General features: G+C 37.4%; 1 long non-coding RNA gene and 3 pseudogenes across 1 annotated transcript; 1 reads left to right on the plus strand and 3 right to left on the minus strand.

Moving 5' to 3' along the window:
• Nucleotides 1-1,056: 1,056 nt before the first annotated feature.
• Nucleotides 1,057-2,043, minus strand: LOC146484307 (uncharacterized). The gene is made up of 2 exons (XR_014863628.1): nt 1,837-2,043; nt 1,057-1,696 (listed from the first exon to the last, which is right to left on the minus strand). It is a non-coding gene; the product is annotated as an uncharacterized LOC146484307 (long non-coding RNA).
• A 3,011-nt stretch (nt 2,044-5,054) lies between these two features.
• On the minus strand, nt 5,055-7,170 carry LOC146484308 (uncharacterized; annotated as a pseudogene).
• A 2,599-nt stretch (nt 7,171-9,769) lies between these two features.
• Nucleotides 9,770-10,740, plus strand: LOC146484309 (uncharacterized; annotated as a pseudogene).
• A 4,105-nt stretch (nt 10,741-14,845) lies between these two features.
• Nucleotides 14,846-16,814, minus strand: LOC146484310 (uncharacterized; annotated as a pseudogene).
• Nucleotides 16,815-18,140: the final 1,326 nt, after the last annotated feature.

Genomic DNA, 18,140 nt, shown 5'->3' on the forward strand with positions numbered 1-18,140 from the left:
ACATAGTAGGACGAGCATTTTCTTCTTGTTTATAAAACCTAAATTATTGTAACGGCAAATTTTGTAAACTGGAAGAGTGGTTCTAACATCTGTATGAATTTCATTTGAATTGGTTCACATGCACCCGAGAACCAGACTCGTTTACTTTTACTTTTTGAGAGTGGAACTTTTGCTCAAAACATAGTCCCAAGGCCGACGTCATATAGTGCAGTTACCATGGCAATGATACATCTGCCGATCCAAATATGTTTGTTTTTGTATATCCCCCAAGGTAACCTACCTACACACAAAAATTGAAGAGGGGTTAAAATTTTTCATTTCCAACTTTGCTTCACTTTCCTGGAGAATTGCTCTTAAAGCATGAAGTGGACCCAACCAAAAGTGATTTCTTTGTTCGAGTTCCGCGTGGAACAAGTTCTTGGGTGCATTCTCGTTTTTCTTGAGGCTTTGATGGTTTTATTCTTAAAGACGCAGAATGCCTTTTACAGCTAGAAGAATGACTTTTCATAAGACCTGCAAAGTAAAATATAAGACATGATTCTAAAATACCCTCAGTAACATCAGAAACTTTGGCAACCAGCATGTGCTTCAAGAACGTTTGTCGTATTTCTCTTCTAAAAGCATCTCAAGCTTTCTTGGATGTCCAATAATTCAAAGACGATTTCGACGATAAAGCATGGAGCCTTTTTACGACTTTTACAATAAAAAGCTACTAGAGAGGTAAAATTTACTTCAACTGAAGTTACAGCCACTGTCACTCTTATTGTTTAAAAGGATGCTTTTCTACCGAGGGAATTTTACATAACCAAAGAAAACCATGCATCCGTGAACCGGTCACGCTTCTTGCCTCTCATTGGGCACTCCATGCAATCGCAGTGACTCGATAATGATTTGCATACAATACAAGCATCAAGAGTTTCGCGCTTCCGGTTGTAACACAATGCCTTATGGGATAGGCTCTCCAGAAAAGTGGGCACCAACTCCCGAATGTCTGCCATAGTGAATATATCCAGTCGCGTTTGTTTACCTTGTATCTTGGCTTATTTCTGCTTCTTCAATTCATCTACTGGCATTCGTAATCAGCTAAGTACGGCTAAAGATTTAAGTGAAGTTTTGTGAATAAGTTTGAGGGAACCAATTACATTTTAAGTCGTGATTTCAGGCCAAGAACTTGTGATTGAAATGAGTTGTGAGGAGTCTCTAACTTACGAAGAAGTTAAAACTTGGCATTGAGACGCTCTAAAGCTTTATTCCCGTAAACGATGCTTGAAAGTTTCCGGAAGCAAGCAAGAACTGTTTGCTCGTGTGTTTGCAGCCTCGGAAATGGGAACTCCTGTCCAACCGACTGCTGAAGAAAGGATCGCAACCACTGTGAACGAGAAAGCTTGGTTGTTAGATATGGGAAATGGATCTTCTTTACCCGATCCATCTACTCTGAAAGACTGGCTTCGTGAAAGTGATGCCATAACATCCTCACCACCGATTTTTCTTAGTGACATTACTGTATTTCTTGTGGAAGATCACCCGGGAAAGGACGTGGGAAAGGGAAACAGCTTGAATGGTGGCTCACAGTCGCATGATATGTCTGTGCCCCGTTCAAACATTCATGAACAGGTTTGTTTGGCCCATTTATTCAGCTTTTTATCGCTGTTGGGACATCGAACAACTACACAATTCCGGTGCCCAAATCCCATACCTAGAGAATAAATCAAAACAGAATGACTTTAGACGTGAGGCATATCGATCACCAGCCAACATCCCACTCGAAATTCATGTAGTTTTGCCGCAATATTTTCGTGAGAAAAACATCAATAGCCACAAAATAGATTAACTCACCAGTTTATATAATTGCTGACCAATATTCAAGGTTTAACGGGAGTATTCGATGGTGGAAAAACGCAGTATCAATCGGAGGAAAACAAACGCGATCGGGACAGGATATATTCATTATGGCGGACATTCGAGAGTTGGTGCCCACTTTTCTGGAGAGCCTATCCCATAATGCATTGTGTCACAACCGGAAGCGCGAAACTCTTGATGCTTGTATAAATACATCTTTACACTTGAAAAACAAAAGAAATTTAGTCCACCTACGTTCCAGAATATTAGAAATCAATCAAAAATGGAGAAAGCCAACCGATTTCCCGTAATGTGCCGCCATTTTGGAATACAAGCCGAAATTTCAGCATTGTTGCTACTTGTGGGATTCCTGTTGAACTTCCTCTGGTGCCTTGCCAACTCTCCTTTGGACGTGGCCAATGCATTCCTTCTTTGTAACGGCAGCATTAACATTTTTAATTTTGGTATGGCTTTTGCTGTCCCTGTCTCCATAGAATTCAGTGTAGCTGAGTTTAGGTGAGTCAATCGACAGCTTAAATATGCTTTCTGTACCCTCGGGTTCCATGGCAGGTGCAGATCCCTCAAAATTTGATTTACAATTGTTGCCCTCTACAAAGATATTCTGGACTGTCCTTATCAAGGTGAGAGTGGCTTCTATCTTTTCTTACTTCTAAATTTTCCTAAGGCTATAGCCTTGAATTCAATAATTACAATAAGTTATTACAAGATTAAACACTTAGTATGCTAAAATTAAATCAAATCACACTCGTCTACACTATATTTAACATAAATATACGGCAAAATGTAGAATCAAATCATACTAAAAAAAGGGGGACACATATGCATGACACCCACGGTATGAACTTACATAGGACAGTTAAGCTTCTCCTATTGTTATTATCAGGTGATTTAAAATATTAAGGATAGATAGTTTATTTATCAAAAACCTTGCAGCCACAAGCTGAATTACGTTTGATTTACAATAAATTATATACTACAATAAAATACATGGCTAAGAAGAACTAATATAAAAGGACAAAAATATATAATTAAGAGAAAACGATATTACATCATTGCTTTATGGACATAGTGATAGATAAAACTATTTCGAGTCAAATGATGTGGAGGCGCCGTGTAGTAAAAGAGTGCTGACTCCTTAAATTGACTTCGCACTCATTCTTGGGAGGCAGTAAGCTATACAGCTTATGCGAGGGATTAGACGGGATAAAATTAAAAAGCTTATTACATAAGAACTCGCGGCGTGTGTGTAATTGAACTAGACCAGTCAAAAGAAGCGCCTCATTGTTAAAATCTTTTATTTTAAAATGTTACATAAATCAACTTTCATATTGAAAACTCCAAATAAAATATTCATTATTGTAAAGATTTATAGCTTAACTTGGCATTGTTAAGCCAAGAGCAGAGAGCTTCCCATAAAGACTTTGTCACATTGCAGAAAAAAAATATGTTCAATGGATTCAATCTCTCATTTACAAAAGGCACATAAAGGCCAGTCAAAAGATTGGTCTGTTGGGAGCAGATAATTGAAAAAAAATTGCGTTCCTGGGTAAATAGTCTGTTGTCCCACCGACAATGTTGCCCACCTGAAAGTCAGTATGGTTAGACAAAGCGTTTCCCAATATTTTGATTTTTTAGGATCACTAGCCAGTTTATTAGGAGCAATAAGAAACGTGTTAACCAAGAATGTACATTGCGTTGGGCTTCATGTTCATTTGTAGCATTTATGAAATGAAACTTTTGTTCACAAAACAGCCAAATTTAGGATTAAGTTTCCAATTGTACAAGTGTAGCTTAACAGATCACTCATGTCAAATTTTTAGGCGAAACTAAGACACCTTTTCTACAGTGATTAAGGATATTTTCATTGTCAAGACTATAAATATTATTTCACCAAAGCTTGTGGTCCTCAATGTCTTGGTTATGATTGTCCACAGCACATAACATTAATCAAAGGCTCCTGTGAGCCAACTCGTGAATGCAGATGACACATAGTAATTGAAATTTAGACGGCTACGGAAACTTCCTTGAAAGCTAAAAGAAATTATATCTTTGCCCGATTATGTAACGAAAAATAGCCATTCTTGTACTATAAAAATGATTGTCAAACTGTTCTCTACAGATTTAATAAGATTATTTTGATGCGCCGATTAAAAAAAAAAATCATGTGTCTTTTTTTTTTTCAAAGTTCATAGAAGCACACCATGTGCAGCTACGTCATGCAAATTCGTGTCCCCGATAGTCCGGGGCTACTGGATTTTGCGATCAGGCTAGTGGATTCTGACCATCACTTGCCCGGCAAGTGAAGTTTTTTTGGGAATTAAAATTACAAAATTACTGTAGGGCAAGCCGATCTCACAAAGGGAAATATGTTCAACAAAGTATCGCATTACATTTCATGCCCGACATAAATGCGTGAAATTTTTCCTTTGGAGTTCAGTCCACGCAATTGTCAAGTAAAAATAATGAAGTATGACAAGCTCTTGCTAAATAAGAATTATTTATCGACCGCGTCCTTTTGCTTTCCCATAAATTACCAGTTGTAAATTTCGAAAATGAAACATTTTTTCCCTTTGAAACCTCTATGAAAGCTGACAAGATCTTAAAGTGTTCATTTGCATAATTTTGTTTACGACGTCAATGATGCGTGACATGGCACGTTCCACTTTCGCGTGATAACTGACAAATTAAATTATTTTTTAATTAAATTATTTCTAAATTAAATTATTTTTAATTCTTAAAAGAAACCGCACTTTGTAGAAAAAAACGAAAAAACCTATAACTTTGCTCAGATTCAACGAAAAATCTCAATTCTTACACTAAAATGATTGTCAAATTATTCTCTACAGAATGAATGAGAGAATTTTGACGCGTCGTGAAAAAAAATTTTCACGTTTTTTTTTCACTCATTGAGTTTACGACCCCGGACTTTCTGAAAAACTAAAAAAAACTTGTAACTTTGCTCAGATTGAACGAAAAATCTCCATTCTTGCACTGAATGATCGTCAAATTATTCTCTACATATTGAATAAGAATTTCCTGATGCGCCGTGAACAATAAATGTTCGCGTGTTTTTTTGCATTAATTGAATTTAAAACTCATTCACTGCGCACGCCCGAAAGTTAACGACAAAACCGACCGACCGACCAAGTCAAAAGTCACCTATCGCTATAACTCGTTCATTGCGCTACGCGCATTCACGAGTTAAAAAGGAATCTCCATCTATTCATATGTTTGCTTATTTGGCTAAACTTTGACAACCATGAGAACAACTGCTCACATACTTCAGTGTTGACATCCTGTTAATAAAGGAGAACAATAATTGTTATCTAATGTGTGTTTAATTTGTTTATTTTGTTCAGGTATATTTGTGAAATTATTATGATTGTTGTTCAAATAACAAGGGAAAAAATTTCCCCTTTAGCATTGAAGGTCCAACATGATACAATTATTGCTACTGGTTTCTTTTGGGATAAATTTTAGTTATGACTTTGGTGCATTTTGTATCCTTTAGGTATGTGCTCTAGAGGAGTATTGTTTTATGTGTTAAAAGATATGTGCTATTTATCTACACATACTGCCACATCACGGTTGTCCCTGGGACTAATTAATTTTGGTTATTGAAAGATTTTTTTTAAATTTTGGATCATGTTATTTAAAGCATTTATCGTAAAGTTACAAATAATTAATGGCAATCATAGAGTGATTACAGTATGAATTGGCAGGCAAATCATTATTTAAAAATGAAGTGAGGAAAAGTGGCATAATAAACAATTAAACTTGTCAATTTTTAAGCAGTTATTACCAAAGTGCCCAAAGTAATTTTCATTGTGAACTTGACCTGTAATGGTCTTAGGGTACCTCACACCACAGGTTTGACTGTACAATCATTGCCATTCCTGATGTAAAGAATTTACTTAAGATTCTAGCTAGGCAAAATAGTTACTTACCTGGAGTTTGTCACTCTTGTAGGGATTGTAGTTTTCCTTACACCATACATCAACGTGATTTTTGAAGTGGAATTTGTCAACCACCATTTCCATATTTGCCATTTTTTGTTGTTGTTTTTGTTGGTGTTGATCTTGAAGGATTTAGGGCAACTTTTTTTTTGGGTGGCATGCATCATCATAGCAGATGGTTTCTGTAAGAAAGGAACTTAGTATGAGGAAAGATTTTATTTATTTCACATCACTGTTCACTGTGTTTAGGCATTGACTAGACACTGGGGAAAGAAGAGCAATTTATGTCATACAGGAGAGACAACATATAGATAGCTGTTTTTGTTAAAAGTATGTTACTGAGTAATTTGAGTAAGGTGATGGCTTAATGTGCTGTGTTGAAACTTACCTATATCATGCATTTCTGGCTTCTGAAGTTGTTCATGGAGATGTGCATACACCTGAGTTTTACTTTCTGCCTCAAATAGTTCTTTTACACTGACAACTATAGAGCAGGGTTTTGCAACTGCAAGAATTCCTGTGGCAAATAATTAGTACAAAAATTTTTTAAGTAGTTGTATTAGATGGAAACATACAAGTCAATAATGCAATTTCAGTGTTTTAATTTATAAAAGTTAAATGCATATAGATTAATGGTACAAAAGAAGTTATGTTGAAGGAATATGGAAAGGAAGTGTCTACTAATTTGTTCAGTGTTCTCCATTTCAGGCAGAAACCGGTAAAATTTACTGCATGATGCACCACATATCACTGCCTAAAATCCCTGAAAATTCTTGAAAAACAAACTGTCAGGATGAATTCATGTTTTAATTTTACTCCCACTCATGACTTCCCTTGAATCCCTTTTGCTTGTTTTACTTTGATGTACATGTGATAATTCCTGCATGATTTACCCTTGGCTCGTGCGCAAATTACCGGTAAGGTTTGGAGTCACAACTCGCGAAGCAGCGAGTCCTTCTTAATTTGTATTGACGCGGGTTGCTTAAGAAAAGTTGTTACTCTGGCTTCCCAATTGTTGTTTTGGGGAAATTTGTGATAGCCCTAATCCTTAATCAAAAACCAGTAGCTGAAACAAATCTGTCTGTAATAATATCTGTTTTTTTGTTTCAATATTACATTATTTTGTTTTTGAATACTTTAAATTTGATTTACATTTGTTCAATTGAAAGTTCAAATAATCATTTAATTTATTGAGAAATGAAAGCATGTTGACTGTAAGGTAATATCTCTGAAATTGTGACTGCTCAAGGCTTTTGCCATTCATTTCCTATATGATATTCCATGTTTAACAGTTGTTTGTATCTCACCATACCATTTGTATGATATGTTGTATACCTGAGTTAAATTTATCCATCAGATCCTGTGTTACATAAGATTATATTCAGGAGAACCTGAGTCTATTAATCGTGTTTGAGGTTTTGGAACCCTAAAATTTCTGTTGACGACAGCAAGCAACAAGGAAAATTAAAGAGCATCAGATCCCACGTGCCTGTTATTGCAAATGTGTTGCAAGTTAATCGCCCGCTAAATAAGCATTCATTTTAACAGTCACTACTTGGGCAAGTTAAATTAAGGATTTTGCTTAGCTGCGGTTTCTTTACTTCATGCACTTTGATAAGTGCAACGAAAATACATGTTTACTCACCATAAGAGCTATATATCCATGGTTTTCCACAACATCTTAAAGAAATGTCACCTCAATTTCACCTTGTTATGATTTACCACCTTCATTCATGTACCCTTACAAAGGATTTATATTTGTCTTGCTTTGAAACTTTAATATTTCGAAAAAAAGGCGAAATGTGTTTGTTCCGTAGCATTCTCCATTTCCTCCGCTATCTTTCTTCAAATATGTGCAATACAAAAGCGACTTTGCACCATTTTGGCCAATTGTTTCAAAAATTGACAAGATAAACAGCAGGAAATACTGGATTTTAAGTGACAGTTAGGCACATATGAAATTGCTGAATGGATCGGCTGCAGGCATAAACGACAGAGTTTACAGAATAGTGGTAAATGCTTTTGTTAGGATTGTCAAAAGCAAGCTAAAATAAAACTGAGATTTTAATTTTCTTTTGAGCCAACTTATCCCCTCTAATTTTTTTGGAACATTTTTGTGCTTGTGCTAATGCTTTTGTTGGCGTAAGTTTTCACTTGCTGGGCACCCTAATGCTTGTGCTTGTGTAACAAGCAGAAACCGGACTTAAAAGTTAAGAGAACAACTGATGGGAAAATACTTCAAGTCAGATCAGAACAATAATTTTACATAGCATTGACAAATTTTTCCCCAATTTTCCTTTCTGGGTTAAGCTATTCAAATAAAGAAGAGCGTTTTTATGGTGAAATGCCTTTACCAGGTCTCCCTTTAAACAGTATCCGGTCGTTTCGCTACAAAGTCATTTCGCTGCACGGTTGTTTTGCTACACCGTTAAGTATGAAAATGTTATTATTTCTTGTTCTTAAAGTGAGTTTGGGTGAAAAATTATCTTAGCTGTTTCTATGTTTCATAGTTTTGCACGAGACATAAATTGAGCTCAAATATCAGAGAATATGTCAATTTTAAAACCTGCAATGTAGTGAAACAACCGGTAAGCCTTAAAACATCATTGTAATGATTGAGGGCAGTTAATTTTAAAAGGATGGGCATTTGTGAAAATGGCATCGTTTCAAAAAAATAAGCATGCAAATACTTACTTCACGCGGTTTCTCTGGTAGCACTGTCCAATCGAGGTCATTTTCGTAACATTTCTCCAAATCTGCGTCAAGTCATTGCAACCGACTGGCCATGACTTCCAAACAGTTGTAGCAGAACTGCAAGTGCAATCATGACAACGCTTGCAAACACAGTGAATCAGAACGGTCCATTTAGAAAGCGCCGACTATTATAAAAAATATTTATACATGGACCAATTAGAAAGTGAGATGTTAACACATATTGTTGTGTTTCGAATGCAGCCTTTGTGATCATTCTTGACCAAAAATGATTGTAAATATAACATAACAATATCATCAAGTTTGATTGATCACTAAAAAATGTATTAAGACAAACATTGCGTAAAGTAGCGGAACGCAGTGTAACATTTTGTGTATTGCGTGCAATATACCTAACAGTATTATTCATTTTAGTAGTGTATGATAAGACAGATTGCCCTATTTTAACACAAGATGATAAACCTTCAACATTACGCACACGTCAATGGCTCTTATCGAAGTTGAGCACTCGAAATCAGCGATCTCTTGATGAGCGTACGCCAAAACGAGGCTATCTCGCCAAGTTCGCCCCGAAATGCAAGAAAATATTAGACTTGGAATACGTAGTTTGACATTTACTAAATATTTTTTCGTTGTTTGAGTGTCTTTATCCATGGTTAAGCACTGCATAGCTTTTGGATGTCAAAATCAAAGTTCCAAACCGAAATGCAAGAATTTGTCATGGCATTCACTTCCGCTGAGAAGAAAATCATTGCTGGCACAATGGCTCGTGAAACTACGTCGCGAGAACACTCCAATAACCAAAAACTCTTACGTTTGTAGTCAGCATTTTGAAGCCAGTTGCTTTACAAAATCACCGGGAGGGCAAAGAACTCGTTTAAAGCGAGGCTCCGTACCAACGAAGTTTATTTTTAGTACGGAAAAACGAAAGAGGAAAAAGCCCACTGAAAGAGCAACGATAAACACGAACAAAGGGAAAACTGTGAAATCGCTGCATTCATTGTTCGAGTCGAAAAACATTGAATTTGGTTAAAACAACGCCGATTTGTTATCTAATTCAGATGGTGGAGGAACCGAACATCTAGAAAATGAAGATTTATCTCTAACTGGACCTGAAAACTGGGAACAAAAACTTAAGTTGAAAGATGAAGAAATCTCGTGTTTACTTGAGAAATGGCAGGCTAAAGAGCGTCAGTTGAACAACAAAATACAAGAGCTGGAAAAACAACTTAAAGAAAGAAGTGCCAGGAAGGAGCTGGAATTATAAGCTAAGAAGAAAGCCTTCAGAATCGAAACTGTGAAGGATAATGATAAATTATTTCGGTTACTGGATTCGAAAACTATGAAGTGTTTTCGATGGTTCTTGGCTTTCTGGGGAGAGAGACAGCAACTCACTTAGACTACCAAAACACCCAAAATTTAAGAGAAATCAAAAACAAATATAAACCTGGACCAAGCAGGGCTTTGACTGTTGAGGATGAATTTTTTATGGTGCTTTATCGTTTGAAAGTTGGCCTACTAGAAGAAGACTTATCAGCTAGATTTGGAGTGTGCCAAAGTGTAGTATCTCAGATTGTTAATACCTGGATCAAGTTTATGTTCTTCAGCTTCAAAGAACATGATACATTTCCCTCAAGAGAGATTGTTAAATTACACTTGCCTGAATGCTTTAGCAAGAAGTATTCATCAACTTCTCTAATAATTGATGCTACTGAGATATACATAGAAAAGCCAAACAACCCAGAAGCCCAACAGGTAACATTTCCTTCATACAAAAATACCAACACCTTGAAAGCCATGGTAGGTATTGTACCAAAAGGAGGGATTTCATTTGTGTCAACCCTGTATGGTGGCAGCATTTCTGACAAGGAACTAACCCAAAAGTCACGACTTATAGAGAAACTACAGTATGGTGATGTTATAATGGCTGATAGAGGTTTTAACATTCAAGAGATGCTGGCAATTAAAGGGGTAAAAGTGAATCTTCCTCCATTCATGAATGAGTCAGGTCAATTTTGTGTAAGTTAACTACTGGAAACAAGAAGGATTGCATCTCTGAAAATCCATGTTGAAAGGGCCATGGAAAGAATAAAAAAACTACCATATTTTAGACTTTGTCCCCATAACATTGCGCAGGAATGGTATAATTGATATGATATTTTGTGTGTGTGCAATGTTATCAAACTTTCTCCCACCATTAGTAGATGGTTAGTAATGACAATGATATTTTTGACTTAGGTAAAGTAAAGTAAAGTAAAGTAGAGTTGCCTTCATTAAATCTATAAGACAGTAAACAGGAGACTGTGTATTCAAATAATGGTTATTTCATGAGAATGTTCCATCAGTACCTTATAAAAATATAACAAAAGGCACAACTGTACAACAGATGAAGTTTGTGCACAGCCCATAACAACTCAGTGTAGTTCAAATGTTCCTCTCTAAATTAGCCTTTATAGTGCAGCTCTTAAGAGCGAATGTCTGAAAATATCAACCAGAGGTATGCAATAGCGAAAAATTCAAAATTCTCAAAAAAATTCACAACATAGCCCACGATAAACTATTGCAAGAAATACATGTTTTACTTCGATCCGATAATTATTTTTGATGTGAGGCTATGATCTTGAATTCACCGCTCCTGAACCGGGTTTTCGGTGTCTGACACCACATGTTGCGAAGACCTTGTTTTAAAAATCAAACCAGTTTTGTTCCAAACGAAAAACATCCAGTCTAATAAAGTACATAATTATGGACATCATGAATGGTATGTTACTCATCTGGAGTGAAAATTGAATATTTAGGAGATTTTTCAATATTTACAATTTTTTAAGCGATTTCTCGTGATGCCAAATTGACAAATTTGCGAGGCTAAAATCATCAACTGGTACATGGCGTTGAGGATAAAGATTTACACCACGTGAAAGAGCATCATTTCTTCTTATAAAATCCGCTTTCAAAACTATGGGCAACACAGAAGGAAATTTTTTAGGCCGCGAATTACAAGTAGTATTTTAGTGAAATTTGAGCTTTTCTGTCACGGCATTCCGTTGCTAAGACTCAGATAAACACTACATGAAAACGTTTCAAACAGCAATGGTTTATTAATTCTTGCTACAAGGCACTGCCTGTGCATGACCTATGCTTATAAGACTATTTTCCTTGGTTTTCTATTTTTTAGGGGCAGTGTCAAAAGATTTTAGCGGAGTTCAAAAGCCGTACACGGGTCAGTTTACGTTGTCAACCGGTCGCAACACTAGTAAATGTGGAATAAAATGAAACCAGGACTTCTTTCATTCAATCTTACTTTGAAAAAAATGGAGCAAATAGCTAAGAGTGCATATAATTCATACCTTTGAGTGGCCACACTGGATGTTTAAGAAATATAAGACATCTATAGGAAACATCGTAACACTTTAGGCCGTTTTAAACATTTGGTCACAAAGATTTTGTTACATACATTTCACCGGTAGACCGCTGACCTTGCACTTACGTACGCCCTTGTCCACGGGATAGAAAGCGATGTTTCGTCCAGCTAGACCCCAAAGACAATTAATTATATAATCAGTTCAAACTGAGATTACAGTTTCTGGTTATCACAATTTTATCTAGTTGTGTCTACACTCGCGCAGTTGTTTTGATTTTTGATAAAGTTTTTCAAATTTCAGTCTAACATAGCCTGCGAATACAGCCGCCTCTTATCGCTCCCGTCCCCGAGGGGCGTTTTGCGAGGCTACCATGAATGCTACTCAAGGAGAGTTAAAAGCAATGTGACTGTCTAGTTCATCTGGATAAGATCCAATTTTCAATTTATTGTTCACAAAAATTGTCTGTTGTATGATAGTTTTCATACGATAAAAGATAGTTCATCCATCAGTAATGGAATTTGAGGAGACAAAGTATGGTTTCTTTAGCCTTAATGGGTCAAAGTAAGAACACGATCCAATGAGATCATGTTGCCTGAATATATGGTGCTATGCTCTGAATTTTTAGAGTACTTGCCAAAGCCGACAGGCACTAATATCGAGGTCATCTTGTGGATAAGCCTAGATTGCACAAATGTGATGCTCGGATCTCCCTTTGTTTGCTTGAGATGATTAGCTGCCAAACTTGGTGGGACCGGCGCAGAATCGGTTTTGGCAGCGCCGTCTGATGCCATAAGCATCTCGATGCCTTGAGCAAATAGACCTGATTAGATAGCTGTCATCGATTTCGAAGATATCAAGGGAAATTTTGCCCTGAGGTTTAGTCAGTTAATTATGTCACTTTGTAGAACTGGCTTTACAGCCAAAGGAGCGTAGCTGTGCCGTCCAGGCTGTGAAACCCTGGCCCCTTTCTGACAAAAATTGCTCCCCCTACGCTCCTCCCTTATTCCTGCTGACAATGGACTGTGGTCGACTGTAGCAGGTGTGAGTCGTACTGCAGGAAAGGAAAATAGGGACGACAGTGGTGACTCAACCCCGTTTCCCTCCTCGCTCTTACCCTGCCGCCTCCCCACTAAGCTCCCCATTCTTTACGTCGGGAAACTGTCACAGTGACAAAGCACACGGCCAAATAACTTAAAAAAAAAATCACTAAAAATCGTTAATGTGTGTGAATGTAATAACCAGTAATTCAGAATCAAATTGCAAGCGCTATTAAAGGTAATTCTTATTTAAGGTCAGGAGTTTTCCGTTACAGTAATTTGATACCTGCTCTGCATACAAGAAGCTCCGCCTCAGTTTTCAGTGTTCAGCCAGCAAACCCCGTGGCCCTTAGATAGTTTCGAATGTCTGTACCACAATCTCTGATTGGAATACATTGGGTATTCGCTGGATTTCCAACACTTTGTCCACATTGTCCTCCAACAATCGAAGCATACTCACACGATACCATTTCGGCTCAATTTGTTTGAACGCCGTGAAACCAGAATCGAGTATTAAAGTTGGATTGCAGAGCAAGATAAAGAAACTGAAGTGATCTGAATACCAACGTGGGCTAACTGCACGTTTAGAAAGTTCAGTGACAGAAAATACAGCTCACAAGTAAAACGCAGTTACAGTTTGTATCGAAGGGGCCGTGAAAAATTACCCCTGGCATGCGCCCGGGGGTACTATTCGAGCAGAGGCTCTTTGATCTTCCTAGATAAGTTGAAGGGCCTCTGCTCGCAGGGTACCCGGGGGGTGAACCTTTATATAAAAATTGACGGGGGTGATCGTAGCTTTCGGGGGTTAAAATTCGTGGTTTGGTACCTGTGAAAGGTATGGCGGTACCTTTTAGCCAGTTTTAGGGTGCGCAAACTGTAAAGCAATCTCTGCCGTGAAACGTATTTTTAAATCGCGGTAAAATGCATATATCGTTCCTGATTGATGTGATGATTTCTACAATGTACAGAAAGCTCGCTAAAAAGGTATGAATTATGTAGCACTTGTGGCTATTGTTTCATTTCTAAAGTAAGATTCAACGCAAAACATTCTGGTCCAAATTCAAAACGTTGACTTCGTAAACTGACCTTTGTGACCTTTATACGCTTTTGAACTCGGGGTCTAATAAAACTGCTACAATCTTTTGTGCCTGCCCAAAATGATTAAAAACCATGGAAAGTAATATTATGAACGTGGGCCAAAACCTCTAGCAAGTACCAACAAACAATTGTTGTTTGAAACGTTTTCATGTAGTGTTTATCTGAGTTTTAGCAACGGTATGCCGTGACAGAAAAGCTCAAATTTCACTAAAGTACTACTTGTAATTCGCGGCCTCAAAAATTTCCTTTTGTGTTGCCCATAGTTTTGAAAGCGGATTTTATAAGAAGAAATGATGCTCTTTCACGTGGTGTAAATCTTTATCCTCAACGCCATGTACCAGTTGATGATTTTAGCCTCGCAAATTTGTCAATTTGGCATCACGAGAAATCGCTTAAAAAATTGTAAATATTGAAAAATCTCCTAAATATTTAATTTTCACTCCAGATGAGTAACATACCATTTATGATGTCCATAATTATGTACTTAATCAGACTGGATGTTTTTCGTTTGGAACAAAACTGGTTTGATTTTTAAAACAAGGTCTTCGCAACATGTGGTGTCAGAAACCGAAAACCCGGTTCAGGAGCGGTGAATTCAAGATCATAGCCTCACATCAAAAATAATTATCGGATCGAAGTAAAACATGTATTTCTTGCAATAGTTTATCGTGGGCTATGTTGTGAATTTTTTTGAGAATTTTGAATTTTTCGCTATTGCACACCTCTGGTTGATATTTACAGACATCCGCTCTTAATCCTTTGAAAAAATGTAAAATACTTTTCACTCTCTACTCAGTGAGAAAATTCATTACATGTGCACAATAAATTGTTTGAATGGCTCCATTTATGTCTATTGATGTCCTAAGTAGGCACAAAATATGTAAAATTTAGAATTAGTTGCTTGATTTCAGTCATTTCAACTAATTAATTTACTCAGTCTTGGAAGTCCATCAGAAACTCTTGGATATGCTAGTTCCAGATAGATGTGATTGTCATAAAACTGTTCCAGCTTTGGGATTATATCAGAACGAAATCTACTGTCTTTCTTAACATGTAAAATAATTAGATTAACAGTGTCAGATAGTACCAGATCAGTCCAGGAACATCCAGTACATAACATAAGCTGCTGGACTTGATAGTAAAATTTGTGATTCTTGTTGATCACCAACCCATGAGTGCTATCTTTACAATATACCACGTTTACATACTGCCTCCTTTAGAGATAAGTCACCTGGGAAGATTCGCTTTATCTCCACTAGTCCCCCATCTACCTCCCCGTCTGGAGAGGCCCCAAGGAAGGGATGACTTTGAGATATTACAAAACCCGTCTCACTGACTTTGCAATCCAGTTTGTCTTCATATAGTCGTAAGATCTTCTTTTCATCTTTCAGTCCCTGCTTCATCTTATTACTTTGGTACTGTTTGTTGTAGTGTAAGATTTCCTTAATTGCTTTTGTTGGACTTGTAGAAGGCTTGAGTATAGCTTGCTTGCACTGAGAGGCTGTTACACGAACACGTCTATGTGCAAACCATGCTTGACAATTACTTTGAGATTTTGTAGTTACTGAAATGTTCCGTCTCTCTTGATCACTAACCATAAGGTTTCTCTTGATTCTTTTTGCTTGGTCCAAAATCCCAGTGAGTGAGACAGGGTGCTTTTTAATTGGAGAAATAATTTTATTTTTTGTTTGGTACAATTTTTCATCTGATAGCAAACAAAAGAAACCACAATTTGGTTTTAACCTCTTGATGTTATCAAGAAGTTCTCTGTTGACCTTTTTGGGATCATTGTTCTTTTCAGATGGACGTCTAGGATCATTCAAAGGTTTGGCAGTGTTCCTTTCTTCTCCTCCATAAATCTTTTTTGAAAAATCAATTTCATATACTGACTGCGAATCAAGCTTCCTCTTTCTCAGTTGGTTCCACGTTTGCAGTCTTGAGGTACGTGTTTCAAATTCCCGTGTACACCTCAGTCTCACAAATTCTTCAAGTGCATAACAAAGGGCGGCTATGTGTTTACAAGAACCAAGTGGACCTTTGCCAGCTGGGCAGGGGCAGCTAGCAAATGCGATATCACCTTCATGTTCACCATCATTACACAGTGAGAGTTTTTTAATATACCTCAAGTTTTTTTTCATTTCAGGTAGGCAGTCGCATCGGAAATGTACTTTGTCATCCTCACGAGCAAGTTCCAGTTTTTGGATGTGTCCATGTCGAAACAAACCGAAAGCTTTGGTACTGACGTTCTTGTAGTCTTTGTTGGACTCGTTGTCTTTGGCTTTTCTTTCAATGAAGAAGGAAACGATGTTTTGCATATTAAATCCAGGGTCATTGTTCTTTGTGTCAACAATAGAAACCCATTGAACAGATCCAGGAAACTCACAAGTGGTCGTTGTGACGGACGTCATTTGATCCATTATTTGTTTACTTGATGACAAGTGTTGCCATTTGTCCGTAAAATTTTCCTCCCACCCATTCTTGATATAGCTGATGACCCTGCGGGAAGTAAAACAGATTAAAATAGAACATACTTTTAAATCAAACCGCTTTAGGCAATGACAGTGAGAAATAAATATTGCAGTCCTTAATACCTTTGAGATAGCTCAGCCTTTCGTAGCGTCCGACCGCGCACTACCATCTTTTGCTGTTCCTTTCCTGTATGATAACCATTCCTTTAGTCTTTCTTTAGTCAGGTGCCGTGAGCAATTACCACTGAGTAACTGGACCTTCTCTTCAGCGGAAAAGAGGGCCGATTCTGGAAGATTTTGGGTAATATTTACACTCTCCATAGGTTTTCTCACACTTTTTTTTGCAAGTTCGACCTGATAGCCTCGTTTTGACGTCTGCTCATCAAAAGACCGCTGGATTATTTAAGCGGTCTACTTAACCTCGATAACAGCCATTCAATCATTTTTGGACCTAGAAAGGTATATAAGGCAGCATCCAATAAAAAGGTGTGACAAAATTAAACTCACACGCCAATTCAATCCTCCTTCAGTGTACATAGAGAGGTATAAGGCAGTATCCAATACAAAGGTAAGACAACGTTAAGTCATTCATAATTACAATGTCAAACTTTAGAAGAAAGATACTGAAAAAGTGCAGATCTGCATAAGACATTTACCTTATGACCCAGTGGTTTGTTTCGTGAAGTAGGCACTCTCATCAGTTTTAATGAAGTGAATGAAGTCCGTCACTCCAGAGCAATGTCTACACTACGTGTTCACCGCGAGACGGTCATACACCTTCCCAGAAGTGAAATATCTGAAAAGAGAGCAGACCTTTTCAAAACCATGAACGACGGCGCTTTCTTTCCTCTAAAATGCTGGCCAAAAGACCTACGAATGGCTTTTTGGCAGAAGCCTATCAGAGATCGGAATACATTCAAGCTGTTGCTATTCTGTTTAGGCAACAGCTATTCCCCAATCTTGGGGGAGGGCTAGACAGATAGACTTCACCTTGAGCAGTGCAGACGGAAAAAGAAGCACGTGGTTTTACTACAACCTTGATTACGAGAAACTGTTGTTCCTCAATGGGCTGCCGAAACATTTAAGCCAGGACCTGTACTCCGAAGTATGCATAAGGAAAACAAGAAAAACATCCAAAAAAAATACAAAAACCCTGCACTGCAGAAGGAAAAAACGGCTATTTTAGGAGTCACTAAATGTATAAAAGACTATCACCAATATTTGTTACTTTGTGTGCAATCAACATTTTTTCGTATGGTTTGCTTTTAGATCGAGGAAGATTCAAGTGATGACGTTTGTCAGTTTTACTCAGCCGTTAGGTGTAGAACATCTATAGCGCGCTTGTTTTGGGTCATGGATTAAAGTACGAGATATATTCATGTGAAGTGTGCTTGTTTCGGCTAACGGATTAAAAAACGAGGTATTTTCATGTGTATCGTGCTTGTTTCGGGTAACAGATTAAAGAACAAGGTATTTTCATGTGTAGCACGCTTGGTTCGGCTCATGGATTAAAGAACAAGATCTATTCATGTGTAATGCACTTGTTTCGGCTAACGGATTAAAGAACGAGATATATTCATGTGTAGCGCACTTGTTTCGGGTCATGGATTAAAGAACGAGATATATTCATGTGTAGTGCACTTGTTT

The sequence above is a fragment of the Pavona decussata genome, unplaced genomic scaffold (genome assembly GCF_977016875.1).
Source record: "Pavona decussata unplaced genomic scaffold, jaPavDecu1.1 SCAFFOLD_34, whole genome shotgun sequence".
In the NCBI taxonomy this organism is placed as follows: Eukaryota; Metazoa; Cnidaria; class Anthozoa; order Scleractinia; family Agariciidae; genus Pavona; species Pavona decussata.